At 38.8% G+C, this 19,474-nt stretch overlaps 1 protein-coding gene across 3 annotated transcripts in view; it reads right to left on the bottom strand.

Annotated features, from left to right (window-relative positions):
* The window catches only part of Tank (TRAF family member associated NFKB activator), a 78,285-nt gene extending 59,698 nt beyond the window's left edge, over nt 1-18,587 (bottom strand). The window contains exon 1 of one of the 3 annotated variants that reach the window (XM_013346078.2): nt 18,569-18,587. The gene's annotated coding sequence lies outside the window, so the exon portion shown is untranslated. Of the gene's footprint in view, nt 1-5,530; nt 5,699-18,568 lie in introns of those variants that run through there. The other 2 variants (XM_013346077.2, XM_026778764.1) reach the window with 2 other exon arrangements.
* Between the last annotated feature and the right edge of the window lie 887 nt (nt 18,588-19,474).

Here is a 19,474-nt window from a genome sequence, read left to right as displayed (position 1 = left end):
CATCTATGAGTGAGTACATGTGATAATTGTCTTTCTGTGTCTGGGTTACCTCAATCAAAATAATGTTTTCTAGCTCCATCCATTTTCCTGCAAAATTCAAGATGTCATTATTTTTTTCTGCTGTGTCGTACTCCATTGTGTAAATGTACCACATTTTCCTTATCCATTCTTCAGTTGAGAGGCATTTAGGTTGTTTCCAGTTTTTGACTATGACAAACAAAGCTGCTATGAACATAGTTGAGCACATGTCCTTGTGGCACGATTGAGCATCCTTTGGATACATATACCCAAAAGTGGTATTACTGGGTCTTGAGAAAGGTTGTTTTCTAATTTTCTGAGAAATTGCCACACTGACATCCAAAGGGGTTGTACCAGCTTGCATTCCCATCAGCAATGCAAAGGTGTTCCCTTTTCCCCACAACCTCTCCAGGATAAATTTTCATCAGTGTTTTTGATCTTGGCCATTCTTACAGGTGTAAGATGGAATCTCAGAGTTGTTTTGATTTGCGTTTCTCTGATGACTAAGGATGTTGAACATTTCCTTAAGTGTCTTTCAGCCATTTTAAATTCCTCTGTTGAGAGTTTAGGTCTGTACTCTATTTTTTTTTTTTTATTGAATTATGTGTTCTTTTGGTGACCAATTTCCTGAGTTCTTTGTATATTTTGGAGATCAGACCTCTGTCTGATGTAGGGCTAGTGAAGATCTTTTCCCATTCTGTAGGCTGTCGTTTTGTGTTGTTGACAGTGTCCTTTGCTTTACAGAAGCTTTTCAGTTTTAGGAGGTCCCATTTATTAATTGTTTCTCTCAGTGTCTGTGCTGCTGGGGTTATATTTAGGAAGTACTCTCCAGTGCCAATGTGTTCAAGTGTATTTCCCACTTTCTCTTCTATAAGGTTCAGTGTGGCTGGCTTCTTGTTGATGTCTTTGATCCATCTGGACTTGAGTGTTGTGCATGGTGATAGATATAAGTCTATTTTCATTCTTCTATATGTTGATATCCAGTTATGCCAGCACCACTTGTTAAATATGCTTTCTTTTTTCCATTTGATATTTTTCGCTTCTTTGTCAAAAATCAGGTGTCAAAGATGTGTGGATTGATGGGTCTTCTACTCAGTTCCATTGGTCCTCCTGTCTGTTCTTATGCCAATACCAGGCCGTTTTCATTACTGTTGCTCTGTAGTAGAGTTTGAAGTCAGGGATTGTGATGCCTCCAGAAGTTCTTTTATTGTACAGGATTGTTTTGGCTATCCTGGGTTTTTTTGAAAAGCCCACTTTTTAACCAAGTTTATTGTTAATACATAAATGTTAACTTATCTTTTATAGAATTATTCACTTAAAGTATTCTTAGAGTTACATGTAAGTATACAACGTGGAAAAGTACTCTGTGACATCAGTCTGTCCTTCCAACTTATTTTACGTGGTTCCCAGGGTTCAAACTGAGGTTGCGAGGCTTGCAATGCAAGTACTTTTACTTGCTAAGCCATTTAGCTAGCCTCAGAATAATTAACAACAACAACAACCCCTATAGTTATTTATGTATGGATTGTGAATGGGGGAGGAGAGAGGATGTCCTGGCACACGTGTGGAATCCAAAGAACAATTTGAGGAAGCTGGTTCTCTCTTTCTGCCATATGGGTCCCCAGGATCAAACTCAGGCTATCAGACTTCGTAACAAGTCCTTTACTCCCTGAGCCATGGAGTTGGCCCTAGAATTATTAACTTTTATGAATGCCTATTTCAGACATTTTTGGTTACTGTCAAGAATCATCTTAGACAGGTAATGGAACTTAGCAATACACACCTGTAAACTATGGAGGACATGTCAGAACACACATGAATACTACTTTGGTGAGAATGCAGGCATTATGTGAAAGGTTATTTGGCTATTTTAATTTATCACTAAGTTTTCTATGGCAAAAATAATATAGGGCTGGTGAGATGGCTCACTGTGTAACCCACATAAATAGCCAAGTAATGTGGAATGTACTTATATCCTAGCATTCCTATGGTGAAATGGGAGGCAGACAGTAGAAATGACCCAAAGCTGGGCCAGCTAGCCCGGAGTATATACAGCTCAGCAGGAACAAGAGACCCTACCCTAACAAGGCAGAAGGTTAAAACAGAATCCTGAAGGGAGTCCTTCTGACTTCCGCTCGTGTACCATGGCATACACACATTCGTTCATGCCCACCTCCCCTGCCCCCCCCACAAACATACACATGCACACACATGCACACGCACACACACACAGAAATGCAGAACACAAATAAAAATGAAATCTTAAAAAAACTGACATGAGGGTTTACTATACAATGAGTATTTTTAAAAAATCATATTCATATACAAAGGTAAACTACAAATGAAAATCATCTGCTGATACAAAACTACTTTTCTCCTGATTATAGCTGTTTATCTTTCCTTTCTAACATTTTAAAGGCATAAATATTAGTGGGTGATTTTAACTCATTTGTGTTATGTCAAGTGAAGTTTGTGCTGTTATCTTCTGTCTTAGTTACTGTTCTACTGCTGTGAGGAGATGTCATGATCAAGGCAGCTTATTTGAAAAGAAAAAAACCATTTAATTGGGGCTTGCTTACAGGTTCAGAGGGTCAGTCCATGGCTATCCTGTCTTTTGGAAGCAGCAACTGGGAGCTTTAAATCCTGATTCTCAGGCACCAAGGCAGAGAGGGAAATTCTGAGCCTTTTGAAGCCTCAAAGCCCACTCCCACTGACACACCTCCTCCTCCAAGGCCACACAGCCTAATTCCTCCTGAAGAGCTCACCAGACTAGGGTGAGCTCTTTATTCGCATTTCCTCCACATCTCCTTTAGAGCTCACACTGCCATTGCTCCCCTGCTTGCCGTGGTGAACTTCAGCAAGTCAAGGAAAAGAGGTAAGAAAATGTCTTTCAAAATCAAGATTATGAACTATATTCAGAAAAGAATGACACAGGATAGCACAGGACTACCTTTAGGGTAGATGGCTAATGTAGTCCTTTGAACTAGGTGCAGTATATGACAGATGTTCCAATAAACTAAGGGGTGTTAAAAAAGGCAAGAGTACCTTGTTCTAAGCAACTGAAAAATATGCCTTTCAGACCTTTGTAGTATATATGTCACATTTTTCAATCCCTTATCTTTAAAAAGATTAAAAAATAAAACAGAACAAAACTCCTAAAACCTATGGTAGAATATAAATAATATAAAATTGCCCACTGACCATTGTCAACTTTCCCCTTTTTTAGAACAGGGTCTCACTTATATATAGAACTTGCTATGTAGACCAGACTGGCCTTGAACTCAACCGAGACCCTGCTTCTGTCTCCCAGTACTGCGACTGAAGAAAGGCATGTGCCACCAAGCCTGGCTTTCCTTTTCTCTTTTCAGACAACGTCTCATGTATCCCAGTCCCCCACCTCAAAAAATAAAATAATTTTTCAGTCACTTAGAAAACAACTGATTAAATTTTGACACCCCCCCCCCGCCGTGTGTGTGTGTGTGTGTGTGTGTGTGTGTGTGCGTGTGCGCGTGCGCGCTCACGTCAAAGGACAGCTTTGGGAAGCTGGTTCTCTCGAGGACAGAACTCAGATGGCAGGCTTGTGGCAGGCACCTTTACTTGCTAAGCCATCTCATCCACTTAAAAACTGACTGGAAGAAATTATTTGGGGGGGGGGGGGAATAGCTACCCACTTGTTGTAATTTGGTTTCTGCTGCTATGATAAACAATATGACCAAAACCAACTTGAGGACGAAGGGGTTTACTTCATCATACCACTATAATCCATCACTTGGGGGAGCAGGGCCTCAAGCAGGCAGCTGAGGGCAAAGATTTTGGAGGGGCCCTGCTTCCTACCTTGTTTCCCCTGGTTTGCTACTCAGTGTGCTTTTTTATCAAGTTCTGACCCGCTTGCTCAGAGATGACAGTGTTCAGAGTGGGCTGGACCCTTCCACATCAACCAGCCACCGAGAAAATGCCAGGCAGACATGTCCACGGGCCATTTTGAGGGAGGTGGTATCTCAAGTGAGAATTTCTCTTTCCAGGTATGTCTAGGTTTTGATCATGTTGGCAAAAACTAAGATGCCACTCATGAGAAAAATTATCTACAGCATACAAAAATAATTTCAGATGTTTAAAATGAGTAAATTCTTAAAAAGAGATAACATAGGAAACAATTCCAATAATTTGTGAGAAGACCATAACCTTGGATTTTACAAAATCAGGCACTTAAAAGTCAAGTGACTAACAGTTCTCGAAAATATCTGGCATAGATCATGAAGGGTTACTACATCTGTATCTTCCTGAATGCTAGGACTAAAAGCAACCGTGTTAGGCAACAACTGTATCTTTCTTTTTAAAGACCAAAAAAAAGAAAAAAAACTTTGGGGAAAAATGAAGGAAATAAACAACGGTTCATCTTGAGGAATGTCATCGTGACAACAATCACCTATATACTTTACTAAGTATACTTTTGTTCTAAAGTCTAAAACAGCAGGTCACAGAACAGTATGCGTGATCTCGTCTTCATGGGGGGATAAAATAACATGATTATGCATCTTTAAGAGATATAGAAAGCTTTGTCTTACATGATTGGAAATGATTTAGTGTGGTTTCACATTCCACTGTATTACGAGGGGGTTCAAGGTCCCTCTCAAAGGTGACAAAATTCTTTTTTCGCAAGAAAGTGGTGCTTGTTTTTCTGCTCCAAGCTGCAACCTTCGGGGCATTAATTTTCCTTCAACTCCCCACCACTTCACTTCCTACACTCTATACACTATCATTTCTTCTTTTACGAGCACGTCTCAAAAGCATCTGTGAGAGAAAAGAGACCCTGGGGGGTTGCTCAGTGCAGCCTGCCTAACAGTGAGAGAGCCTCAGTCCTCTGGGTACAGCATCTTCCCCCTTGTTCGGATTTCTTGACAGTCATCACTTTTTTGGTGGTAGCCAGTCCCTTTACACCGCGGTGAGGACTGTGTGGACGACTGGTGTACACAGGTGGCTACCTCTGCTCTTTGTACCTCGAGCCAGCCATTCTCTCCGGGACCCGTGGGGGAAGTTACTCAACTTCTCATTGACAAGACTCTGGTGACACGCCACAGGAAAGCCGAGGAGGGAATTGTGCAACTCCCGGGATAAACAGAAAGAACCTACTGAGCGTTCGAGAGCACAGCAGTCCGGGCGGCCGCTTCTGCAAGTCAGCCTCTCTCCGGCAGAGAAGTCGAGGACTCCGGGGTCCCCCGCACCCCAACCCCGCGGGCCGGGTCGCGCTCATTTCCCATCCCTGGAAGCCGCGCAAGGGGACTGTCGTCGTGAAGCCGAGGTCGCGGGCCGGAAAAGCCCCACAAGGTCAGCTCCGAGGGCACGGACCGGCGCTTTCCCTCGCTCCGGACCCCACCGTAAACTCGCTGCGGCCGCAGCTCCGCTTCTCCCAGGCCACCTCGCTGCAGCGTGCCCCTCCCGCTCACACACCCCAGTCCTGCGTCCTCCGGCTCGGCCGCCGACCCAGACACCCCAACTAGCAGTTTTTACTCACAGTTGAAGATTTCCGCCGCGATCTTCTCACGCCACAGGTCGCCGGTGCCCGGCAGAATGACTACAGCCGGAAGTTGCTTTCCGTTCCAGTTCAGAGGGCAGCGTCTGCGCGCCGAGCCCTTGAACGCTTCACCTTCCAGCCGCAGGGCCAGGCCCCGCCCCACGTCCTTCCTCTTGCAAAAGCCCCGCCCACGAAGCCCCGCCCCCGCCAAGCTCCACCCCATTCAGGGGCCTCTGAGGAAATACGTCTAAGAGCAAATGAACCCTGTATTATAATTAAAGGTCATTTCAGTGTCTTAGCTAGAATTTTGAGCAAACCATAAATAACTACTAATATCACCCTATATATAGGTTAGAGAACCACCAGAAAAACTTGAGATATTGTGAAATTCCTGTTTAGAGGAGGTAGGGAAAGGCCCAGGAATCTGCATTTCCCCCAGGAGCCTTACGCGAATGTAATTAAGTGAATCAAATATTTACTGAATTATGTGTATTGAGAAATACTATACATACACGTCAATAGGTGGTTCCCCCCATTAGTAATACTTTCCAAAGAACATACCTGCGAAACAAAATTCGATTGTTGGTAAATGGGAATAGAAATTTATTTTAAAACTTCCTATGGATTCAAAGTTTCTCATTACAGACATGCTTGAATGGTCTAAGAGAGACATGTCAGGTGAACAGAGAAAAACATCTTTTCTCTGTTAGAACAAGAGGATTGGGTTCTGGCTGCCCCAGTTTCTCTCTTCCTCTGGCACTTATATGTGTTTTATTTAGGTCAGTAAGTCCAAGGATTCAAACACTTGTCGAGTTCCAGCGGTAAGCTTGAATATTTGGGGCAACTTTTAAAAGTCAAAGCATAGTTTAGAAGAATTTTAAAACTCAGCCGTGGTAGCTTGAGCAGAACCTGCCGAACTTTCTAGCAGGGAAGCAGCAGGCTCACACATCTGTATCCCTAACCGAGGAGCTCTGGGAAGTGGATTGCGGGGAAGAGAGGACAGCTTTCTTTAAGGTGTGACCTATTCTCCATTGGATGACCCTTTATGCATAGATATACACAGGCAACACAAACTGGACTTGATGGTCACTTGAAAACAAAAAAGGACATGAAGATCAAGTGGGTTTTTTTTTTTTGATATACGTAATCATGTTAAATGTGATACAGCACTGCTTACATTAAATTCTTTGCTTTTTCTAGAACAGGCTTAGGTGCAAAACAAAATCGAGAGGAAGGTCTAGAAACTTCAAACGTGCCCCTCATCTCCACATATATAAGCTTGTTCAAGGTCGGTATCGTCAGCCTGGAGGCTGAAAAAGCTGCTATAAACAATAATGTACTAGTTTTATTAGGAGAAATACATTACCAACTCCTTAAGGCAAATGAAAGGCATCTGAGGAACGGTAAGTGTATATGTATTCTGTTAGGTAACTGCCAAACTATTTGTACTCCCCCAAAGACAAAGGAACGTTTCTGTCCCCGACAGCCCTTGCCAGCTTTTGGTGTTCTCAGTGTTCTAGATTTTGGGCATTCTAATAGTCAACAGTGTCTGATTGTTTTAATTGATGGCTTCTGGGAGAGGAAGAGTGGCTGGGCCCTATGACACACGGACTTTCCACACTTGTCATCTTACCCTGTCACTCTGGATGGCCAGGAAAACTATGTAACCAGGCTGTCCTTGAACTCACAAACATCTGCTTGCTTCTGTTTCCTGGGTACTGGGATTAAAGGCACCAGCTACGGTACCAACCTGATAATGTCTTTTGAACAGCAAAATGTCAAATTTTAATAAGTCTAGCTCATTCAGCTTTGATTTTGAGTATATTTGAAGCTGCTTTGAAATTTTTGCTGAAATTATAGAGTGAATGCATTCAGAACACAGGGCTGAATGTATAGGCCATTTAAAACATGAATGTGCGACAAACTTTGAATAATGAAAACTATGTATTTCTTAAGTATGTATTTTTCTTTTCATTCCCAGCATAATCATGAAGAGAAGTGACCGTACATGTGAAATGAACATGGACACACCTACAATGAGTTAAAACAGATGAGTTTTTAAATCAAAACGATGACATATTTTCCTATAATGATTATGATTTCCATCAGAATTGACATATAGTATATTTATTGAAGATTAAGAATATAGTGTTGTGGACATCCATAGGTAGAAAAATGGAACTAGAACCATATCTCTCACCTGTACAAAAAATTAACTCCAAAAGAACCAAAGACTTTAACAGAAGACCTGAAACTCAAAAACCATTAGAGAAAAATGTAAGGGAGATCCTTTTAGATCTAGACAAAGGTAAAAACTTTCAACAGTACTCAAGTTGCTTGGGGAAATAAGGCGAATAATTGACAAATGGGACCTCATGTTAGATAAGTGATGAAATAGCCTACAGAATAAGAGTCTTTGTTAGCTATACATTTGAGCGTGGATTAATATCTATAATATATAAAGAACTCAGTAAATTAAGCAGAGAAACAACCCAGTCAATGAAATGGACAATGCTCAAAAGATGAAATGCAAATGGACAACAAACATATAAAAATGTTAAATATCACCAACTGCCAGAGAAATAAAAATTATAACCATATTGGCATTCCTTCTTACCCTAGTCAGCATGGCAACTCTTAAGAAAACAAACAAAAGCAAAATGCTTACTGGCAAGAAATGGACAAAAGGGAACCATTATACACTGTTGGTAGAAATGCAAATTAGTCCAGTCACTACAGAAGTCAACATGGAGGTTTCTCAGGAAACCAAAAGTAGATATGACTCAGCTACAACATTCCTAGGTAGTTCCTTGAAGGACTCCAAGTTGATATATTACAGAGATATTTCCATGTCAATATTTATAGTAGCACTATTATTCACAATATCTATTATGGAATCAAAGAAGGTATCCAACAACAGAAATGTATACAGAAAATAGATTTTGTAGTTTTAGCTTTCATTAGTAGTTCCTAATTTTAAAATAGATACATGAAATCATATATATATACACACACACACACTCACACACATGACACAGAAGTGGAAATAAAACTGTCTAGGGGAATAAAAGGGACAATTGGAAGAGAGAGGGGTAAGAAAGAGGGTAGGAGGGTGTGGGGGCAAATAATACTCAATGTACAATATATGCTTTATGAAAACCTTAAAAACTATATTGAACTAATACTAATAGAAGTATTTTTTGTGTGAATATTTTTGCATGAATTGTTGAAGTATATAAAACCAATAATGAGAGGAAATGAGTAGACAGAGCTGGAAATTTGAGTCTCTGTTGGAGCTTGCTATTTATATATGATTTCTATTTTAAAAGACCAATATTAAGTTTTACTTAGCCAGGCATTCTTTTCATAGTGAGAAGCAGACAGTCTGTGTATGGGGTCTCACTTTAGTACAACATCCATAGTACCAACGCTGATGAATATCAGTTTCAAGCCCAAGAGTTAACTGTGAACTGTCCATGTCTATCTGGTCTCCCAATTTAGGATCTGTGCTGAAGAACTAGCAACAGTTGGACAGAAAGTGAGAACCACAGAGAATCCATGCATCCAACTAGAAAGGGCTAGACCAGGTTTCAAATGAGTAAGTACAAGCCAGCATTCAGGAGGCAGAGGCAGGCAAATCTCTGCGAATTCAAGGTCAGCTTGGTCTACATAGTGGATTCTAGGATAACCAGAGCTACGTGTGAAATCCTATCTCCAAAAAAAAAAAAAAAAAAAACCCAAAAAACAAAAAAATAAAAACAAAATGCAAATGAGTAAACACAAAACAAAGCATGTCTTTGAGAAGATTATGCTCCATAAGGAAAACACAAAACAGTGAATATTTTGGAATGTGATTTGTAGGAATGGCAAATAATCAGAATTCTTCCCCCATTTTTTGCATATTTGGGGGAAGGATATATAAATATATACCCTCTACCCTCAGTGTCACAGTTTGTCCCCACTGCTACCCATTGTTTAAACCATTATCAATTCATAATTATCATAACGACCTTATAACTATTCTCACATTTTCTCTCGTTAAATTTTAATGTCAGCATGTTCCTCGACTATTTATCACCTAGAGTATTGTATGTCATCTCATCACGTTAATGTAAAATCCAAACTATAAAGCTGGAATGAGTATTATTTCCACATCTCTAGACAGTGTCCCAGCACTCTGGAGGTGAAGGCAGGACGATGAGTGCTTCAAAGATAACCTTGGCACAGAGAGAGTTTGAACCAACCTGAGTTGAATGAAACTTTATCTCAAAAGAAAAAAGAAAAATCTCTTATTTGGGGCTGAGTATGTAGCCTGTTGGCAGAGTGTTAGCCTCACATACGTGAAGCCTAGTGTTTCATTGCAACACTGTACAAACCATGTGCGTCAGCGCACATCTGTAATTCTGGCACCCAGGCAAGAGAGGTAGGAGGATAAAAAGTGCAAGGTCGTCTTAGGACACAAGTTCCATTTCAGCCTGGCTGTGTGATGCCTTACCTCTCAGAGAAAACAAATAAAGAGCCCAAGGCAAAATGAGATTCTTGGAAGTATCAAGGGAATAAGAAGAGGAGCCAGGTTACAGTGATGTCTGTCATCTATCTATCTATCTATCTATCTATCTATCTATCTATCTATCTATCATCTATCTATCCATTTATGTAGAGATAAGAATGTAAGAATGTATAGATAGAAATAGATGATTGAGATAAGTAGATAGATAGATAGATCGATCAATAGATGATAGATAATAGATAGATGATAGATAGATAGATAATAGGCAGATGATAAATAGATGATAGATAGATAGATAGATGATAGATAGATAGATAGATAGATAGATAGATAGATAGATAGATAGATAGATAGATAGATAGATCAAAATCAAAAGAGAAGTGTCATACTACCTGCAAGCAGTTATTAATGGCAGTTTGATGGCTGGACAGATGACTCAGTGGTTAAGAGCACTGGTTGTTTTCCCAGAGTACCACATGGTAGCTTACAACAGTCTGTAAGGTGATTTTGAACAGTCTGTAATTCCAGTTCCAGAGGATCTGATGCCATCTTCTGGCCTCCAGGAACACTCATGGTACATAGACATACATTTAATCAAACAATCATACACTTAAAAAAAATTAACAGCAGTTTTGCTCAAAAATTTACTGAAAATACAGAAGAAAAAGTGTCAACCAAGAATTCTATATCCCAGCATGAAGGAGGCAGAGGCAGGTTCATCTCTGTAAGTGCAAGGCTAGCCTGGTCTACAAAAGCTAGTTCCAGGACAGCCAGGACTATAACACAGAGAAACCCTGTCTAAAAACAAAAAGAAAAACAACAATTAAAAAAAAGAATTCTATATCCAGCAAAGCTATCCTTTAGAAATGAAGGAGAATAAAGACACTTTGACATTAAATAAAAAGTGAAGGAGTTTGTTGTTAGTAGGCTTGCCATAAAGAGCAGTAAAGGAAGTAAGGGAAGATGGAATATTTAAAAGCCCGCTAGAGTTGAAGCCATATAAAGAAACAACAACTTTAGTACACTCAGTCAACTACATAAACACAAATTCCGGCATGATTCGGTTTTTATTTATAATTTCTCTTTTGTTTTCTACATGAGCTTATAATATATAAAAATAACTTGCATGAAGACACAAGGAATTAAACTAATAGTATTCTGTATTTTATGGATGTTACTAAAACTAATTTAAGTGAATTAGTTCAATTCAATTAAATTATTTTAATCTCTATGTGACCCCTAAGAAAACATCTTTTAAAAATATAAACATCTTTTAAAAAAATAAGAGAAAAATGAGAAGAAGCTAAAATGGTGTAATGCAAAGAGCCAGTTAAACACAGAAGGTGAAGTAAGGAATTAGCTTTGGAGCCTGTCTTGGAACTAGCTCTTGTAGACCAGGCTGGCCTCGAGCTCACAGAGATCAGCCTGCCTCTGCCTCCCGAGTGCTGGGATTAAAGGCATGCACCACCACCACCTGGTGGGAGAGTGGTTTACAAGAGCTTGCAGAAACATTCCCTAATTGACTGGATGGTGTCTGGGAACCAAATTTACTAGCATGTCTCAAGCAGTGCATGACAGGACGGGGCTTCTCTTGAGAAGATGGACTCCTGCAGACACGTGTTGACTATGCTTACAAATTGTTGTTAGCTGCTGAGTAAGGCAGCCGCCAACAGGATACTCCAGATAGTTGCCTGCTTGCATTCACAGAATAGTTTACAGAAAGTGACAATGACGTCAGACATCTCCAATGCAAACAAGACACTATTGAGAAGGATGCTGATCAGCCAAGCTACCAGAGTCGTCAAATCAACCTTTGGAACAGAATATCATCTAAGAACATAAAAGCAGTTCTTCAATACTGAGGAGGAAATATATTACGTCATAATGCTGTGAGTTTGATTTTGCATTTTTACTTCTAAAGTTAAGTTAGAATAATTTGTACTAGCTTATGACTTTTGAAAAGAAGCTCAATGATTAAATTTTGGAAATACTTCTTAAAACACACTAACTTTTTTTATTGAATTTTAAAGTTGCTTTATTTAGTTTGACATTAAAGCAAAATTAAAAGATGGCTTGGTTTTTCTTGTGAACTTTTAATATCAAAAGCCACATTGTCTAAACTGACCCTCAACCAGATTCTTAGTAATAGTTAAAATTCATAAATAGACCTTCTATTGTGAATGCATGGAAGTGATTAATGTTCCTTTAAAGATTTTTTTCTTTTACTAAAGAGATATTTAAATTTTATGATAATAACATGAGAGGTAACACCTAATCTTTTCTTTTCCAATAATTCAGAGATGTTATTTTTAATTTATCATAGCAAATTCTTCAGTGAAAACTAGAAAGTTTTCAGATCTGACATCTGAAAATGTCAGATCTGAGCAGAATTCAGCTTTTTGCACTGGGTTGATAGGATTTCTCTGTTGTCTGTGTTTTTGATTAAATGCCATTTTACTCTGGCTATTCACTAGCAAGTTCACTTGTATTCTGTACTTTATTTTCAAATACAATGTCACATGAATTATTGTAAGTGATTATGGTATAAGGTTGTATCATGGTAAAAAAATATAATGTTTGTAGGCATTTATTTATATGTTCATTAGACTGGGTTTTTTTTTTTTGCCCAAGTTTTAATAATTATTCGTCTACTGTTAAGCCTGGATATTTCTACTTTGCTTGAACTTTTAAAAAGGAAGTATGGTATGGTATAAGAAATGCATACACCAGGAAGTACATGGCAGAAATATTTTCTTATTAGTAATTACTATAAAAGTAGATAGAAAGACGAGCTTGACCAAACATGGACAATCCAACATAGTGAAATGATCAAGCTACATGCTGTCTATAAGAGACTATTTTAGATGAAAATACACAAATAGATGGAAGCGAAAGATGTGGATTGGAGAGTTGACTCAGTGTGTAATGAATTTTCCAAGCTAGCATGAGAATCCAAGTTTTTATCCCCAGAACTATGTAAAGCTAGAGGTTGTAGCATTTGTTTATAATCCCAGCATCTTTATAGGAAGATGGGCAATGCAGACAGAATCCCTGGGAAATCAGAGGCCAAACAGCCTGATGTACCCAGTAGAAAAGAAAACCAAACTAAACCAAGGGCACCTTTCTCAAAGATGGAAGATGAGAACCACTAGCATTTGGGAGTGTCCTCTGATCTTTGGAGGTATGCTGTGACATACATGCACATGAATTCATGGATACTCACACACACAAAAACACATACATTGTACACAAACACACAAAGATAAAATAGTAACAATAAAAGACGAAAAATATTTTTGCTTATAATCAGAAGAGAGATGGGTAACTGTACTAATATTAGACAGAACTGAGTAAAAAACCTTCTACAGGAGACAAACCATAAGATTATATCACCAAGAAGAGTCATCCACCAAGAGATAACATTTATGCACATAAACAACAAAGAGGGCCTTAAAGTAAATGAAAAGAACATTTACAGAATTGAAGCAAAACAGACAACAATAATCATGGAAGACTTTGTTATGCCACATTTGATGATGAATAGAAAAACAGACCAGAGAGGGAAAGACAACTTGCAACACTACTGTATGTCAACTAGGCCAAACCAACAGGAAGTAGAACACACACTCTCAGCAAAGGGACGAGAACACTTCTCCAAGACAGACCCTTCAAAGAGTTGAAGATAGATAGTTAGAGATAGATAGACAGATCGATAGTTGCCTCGCCCAAAGTCTCAATGTATTTCAGAAGATTGAAGTCATTTGAAATATCCTCTCTGGCAAAGATGGAATGAAGATAGATGCCAGTAATCCAAGGAAAACTGGAAGAGACATCAACCTGTGAAAATCAACATAGTCTTAAACTACCAATGAGTCAAAAAGGAAATCACCAAAGAGAGATTTTGTTAAAGCTTATATAGTAAAAATATTGCTCAGTGACACCTTAATTCCAATTAACATCCACATTAAGAAAGAAGACCAGGGGCTGGTGAAATAGCTTGGGGTATGAAGACACTCACCAACAGGCAGGACCACCTGAATTCAATCCTGAGCACAAACAAGGTAGAAGGAAATAACCAGACACCCTCAAGTTGTCTCTGATCATCACACACCATAAACATATAAATGTGATGTAAAAGACTAGAAAAGCAAGCAAGCAAAGCAGGGTTGGGGAGCCAGCTCCTCCAGAGAATGCTTCCTTCCAAGCATGGAGACCTGAATTTGATCTCTAGAACCCCGGTAAACAAGTAAATGGGGCTTGGTGGTGGGCTCTTGTAATTCCATTGGTAGAGAATCTGAGGGAGGTGGGATAAAGTAAGACCCTGCATATTTCAGAGAACGGGAAAGAGAAAAACAAATTACCAGGGGAAAGAGATTAACACAGGTTAGAGGGGAGATAAATAAAAGAAACAATAAAAGAATTTTAAGACTCAATAAAATAAAAAAATCTGAATTAGTTATAACTACATTAATACAGACGTCAATAACAGAAGAAACTGACTTGAGGGAGGAGGTAGGATGATATACAGGAGTTTATAGTTCCTGCTTAATTTTTTTTCTAAATCTAAAATTGTTCTAAGATAATTTAACTGACTTAAGTTGTTTATGATTAAAGAGGAAATAAAACTGCAATTAAAAACTGGAAGGGAAAGCGCACGGTGAGCTTGTGTAAGATCCTGGGATCAATCCTCAGCATGTCCCATGCCCACCCCATGCGCACCTCCAAAGTCAAACCAAATTAGTCCTAATATTGTAAATTAGGCTAATGTGAAAGAGAGATATAAACAGTTTCCAGATGGAGTTCAAATGGTGCTAAAATTCCCTAGCCCTAAATATTATTAGAAAACAATAAAGGCTTAAAAATACTTAACTAAGCACTCAATCAGGAACTGGGAAAAGTAAAATAATCTTTAAAATATCAAGAAAATATTAATAAAGGTAAGCCAAAAGATATTTTTATAAAGCTAAGTATAAAATGTCACACCCATGGGATTAGTTCTGTGATATACCAATCAAGAAAAGAGAGAAAATATAAACAAAATGAGCACTAGAAAGGGTTACAGAAATGGTGTAAAAAAAAGTGTAGGCTAAAAAAAAAAAAGTGTAGGGGCTGGAGAGATGGCTCAGTGGTTAAGAGCATTGCCTGCTCTTCCAAAGGTTCTGAGTTCAATTCCCAGCAACCACATGGTGGCTCACAACCATCTGTAATAAGGTCTGGTGCCCTCTTCTGGCCTGCAGGCATATACACAGATAGACTATTGTATACATAACAAATCAATAAATAAATATTTTAAAAAAGTGTAGGCTATTATCCCATTTGGCTATACATTTGAAAAAAATTGATCAGAAAAATTGCTTTAAAAATAGTTTCAAAAGCCTGCACAGGTTCAAGCCAGACAGAATCCCAGCACTGAAAAGAGGAAGTGGACGCCACCTCCCACCCCTAACCAAGAAGCTACTGTAATTGATATTCAAGGCAAAAGAAAAATCAGTTTTCTACAGTGGGGTCTCACTGGGTTTGTTAACTACACTTCAGGCATACCTGGTGCCCAGGAATGGCTGGCCAACACAAAACAAGCTCAATAATATTTTTTGTAGACTTTTTTTTGTATCATTTTGCTTTGTTTAGATTTTTTGTTTGTTTGTTTTAATGATCCTTTGCTTGTTTATTTTGACTTCCATTTGTGTGTGTGTGTGTGTTTCTTGGGTTTTTGTTTTTGTTTGCTAGAGAGAGAGAGAGAGAGAGAAAGAGAGAGAGAGAGAGAAGGAGGAGGAAGAGGAGGAGGAGGAGGAAAGAAGGAAGAACACACAAGTTTGGGTGAGTAGAGAAGGGAGAGTATGGGAAAGGATTGGGGGAGGGAAAACCATGATCATGATCAAAATATATTGTACAAAAAAATTTCAATTAAAGATTACTTTTCAAAAAAATTGTCTTCAAGCAAAACCTACACTGTGTGAAGAAATAGCACTAAATTTGCAAAGATATGAAACAATAGAAGCCGTTGGGAAAGGTTGTGCAGAGAGACTTGCAAGCAGGAACGCCAAGGTCGATGCTTTGGATCTATTCCCTAAACATTTCGAAGAACAGACCACGTGCATGAAACTGTCGTCAGAATATGAAGCGTTTTGGCGTTTTTTTTTTTCTCACTTACTTTCTGAAAGTAAACTTTAGTATCGAAACTCATCACTGATAGCTTCCATAAAATGAAAATATAGATGAATTTGCCTTATGAATATGAATGCGAAAATTCTCAGAAAATCACAAACATGTGCTTTCCAGTATGTATTTTCTTAATGTAAACTAGAGACAGGGTAATCAATTTGGACACACATTTTTCCTTCCCTCTTTGGATGTAACTTTCGAAAGCTGTTTGCAGGGAGCATATGAACAGCTGCTTTGTTTATAGATCTGCTTGCTCCGCCTGGGTAGGGCTCCTTGGCTTACAACCACATTGTTTCCCTTCTTTTCTGTTAGCTTGAGCTGTGAACCGAATTGTGAAGCCAAAGTGAGAGAAGGGAGGCGTCTAAGCATGTGGATCAAAGAGAAAAAGGAAATGTGTAGGCTTGGTTTGGTTTGATCAACCAATTTTATTATTTGAATCCGAGAAATAACAGAATATAGTTGCTAATTATAAATCAGCTCGGTCACAGAAACACAGCGGCAACCTGATTTCTGCTAAGTCTTTTAAAATAGCAGATCACTGCCTCATCGGAAATGCTAAAATCAGATAGTTGTCGCTAATGTTACCAAAGACATTGAATTTTATTTAACATTTATATTTTTTATTAAGTGCACCCTTAATAAGTCAGGATATATATATTTAATGATAAAGCATTTCCCTCAAGCCAACAGCCAATCTCGTTCTTCATATTAACCACTAGGGAAATTCCCCTGAGATTAGAAATATAACAGGCGACTGCTTTCTTCTCTGTTATAGAGCCCTGATCCAGAAATTCTAGCTGGGATGGTGAGAAAACAAGGAGGAAGCATGCCACGTGTTCTTTTTGATGTAGAAATCACATATAAATTGGATAATTTAGAAAGAAATAGATCGATAAAATGACTAGATAAAAATTATGAAATCGAGATGTTAGCTGTAGTTAAAACACACTAGAAAGAATATACAATTAGGAATAATTCCCTTACTGTGCACATAAGAAGGAGGCAAAGCTAACTGGCTTGGAATATATTCTACTATTTATATCTACGATATCTAATGTAAAGGACTTCGTATGTTTACTGAGGCCTCAATACATAGGTATTGACAGGATGGTCACAGACATGAAGGTTTTTTACTACACGGACAATCATTTCCCTTAAGTTAGTGCACACATTTTTCTAAAACTCCAACCAGATGGTTTTCCCAGGGGGAATTTAACAGATTTGTTTTGAACCATCCTGGTAGCCATAATCACAAATGTTTAAGAGAAATAATTGGACATTGCTCTACAATCCTCGGCTTCTGAGCATCATTTTAGGCAAAATGAGTTGGCATACGGTTCCACATCCCCCAGAGGCAGACTAGTGTGCTAGGTGTATACTTACACCTTCGGAACTGTCTTCCTAGGGGACCAGAGAGATGGCAGTGGATGAGTGAGAAGGGACACAGTTTCCAGGAATGACCTGATTATTCTGTGACTTGGATGAAATCATTTTCTCCTTTCCCCATCCTACTGCAGCTTGGGTAAAACATCCTAAACATGGTTTGACCACTGTAAAAGGGCAGGGCAGCGATGATAAAAAGCCAGGGGAAACGAACTGGTGAGAGGTTTTAAGCCTTGTCTGACTATGCCACTGAACGAGTACCCCTGAAAGTATACAATCATTTCCCTCTAACAGATACTCCTATCGAATGTCTGAAAACATGACAATACTGATCAAAAATCAAGTATTTGATATTTGATCTATGATTATCCTTAAGAAAATAATATTATGTAGTCTTCAACATTAATTATGGTGATGAAGATAAAAGGAATCGTTGGTAACAAAGTAAGATGTGATTCCTGTATTTAGAAATCCTTAAAAGGCTAATAATTGATATCATGAAATATTCGTACCACGTATTTCTTAGGAGACTAAAAGTAAGTTAATTTCCTATTTGAATGGACACATTCGATCATGCTGGGATTGATTTTTTGAAATATCAGCAAGAAGTATTCTCTTAACTTACTTTCAACTTAGCAAGCTAACTTAGGGCAAATGTTTCTCAGTTTTATGGTATAAAAAAAATCACTTTTTGAGAAGACTTACACATCATATATAAACCTACAAAATTCATTTCAATTAAAGACATAAAAAATTCTAGCATAAAGGTTAGAGGAAAAGAGAAAAGAGCCACAAGTGTTTTAAGTTTTCCTTGGATCCTGGCTTTTTTAAAGGCCAGATTGCTAACTGTGACGATGATAAGAGAGACATTACTGACTCCTGTCAGGGGCTGGTACAGGAGTGGCACAGATCTTGCTGTACTTAAGGTGTCCCAACCCCCTTGCTATGCTAACAGTGAATAGGAATTAGGAAGATTTGATTACCTCGTTTCCAGGTTGGACGCTTCCCTTCACAGACTACTTTCCTTTAAGGTTGTAGGCAGGTACACATGCTGGAAGCCATTTGTTTGCCCCGGCTCTACTGCTGAGCAGCGCTGCCTGAACTGTCCTGAGCTCTCCCTTGTGTTGAACTGGGGACTTCCACTGAAAAATCCCCTGTTTTGAAGACTTCCTTATTTGTAACTATCAACAGCCAATCAGGGCAAGATATTGAAATGAAGCAAAAACTACCAGAAAATGTTCTGAAACCACCCGTGACTATAACTCTGACTTCCTTTTGAAGCAATGATATTTCACCTGAATAGTTAAGGCATTAAAAAACATTTAGAAATTGTAAACATGGAATTTTTTGGAAGAAGCATTTTTTCATGTAGAGAGTTTTAAAGGTGAGCTTACTTGGAAAATGGCATTTTAGTCACTGAGTCACAGTTGACCCCTAAATCATTGTATTTATAAATAACAAAACCCAAATTTTCTTTGCTTTCTGACTTTCAGAGGCCATTTGACTGAAGTCTGGGGGGTGGGGGGCGGGGAATAAGGCATAGCTTAAGATTCTAGAGTGTGACCATAGATACTAGCAAGAAAGGTAGAAGCCAAGAAGTCTCTTTAGACAGACTTTCCAGTTTGAGACGTAGGTCACTGTCTACACAGATGATCCCATGATCTAGCTCATGGGGCGGGAAGTGCTTCTCTCAGGCCATGGGGAACTAACCTGTAAGATTTACATGCATGTGGAAGGCAGTGATATTTGGACATTTTTCTTTGTCATAAAATTTTAGACATGGAAATTTAGACACCTTCTGTCCCATTTCCCTTTTGTAACAGAGGAGGGAACAGGGGAGAAGGAGCCCTCGGAGTCACCAAGTTAGGAGCAACAGCTGCCCTGTGTCA

This window comes from Microtus ochrogaster, chromosome 4, assembly GCF_000317375.1.
Source record: "Microtus ochrogaster isolate Prairie Vole_2 chromosome 4, MicOch1.0, whole genome shotgun sequence".
Lineage (NCBI taxonomy): Eukaryota > Metazoa > Chordata > Mammalia > Rodentia > Cricetidae > Microtus > Microtus ochrogaster.
This window is presented reverse-complemented; position numbering and strand designations above follow the sequence as displayed.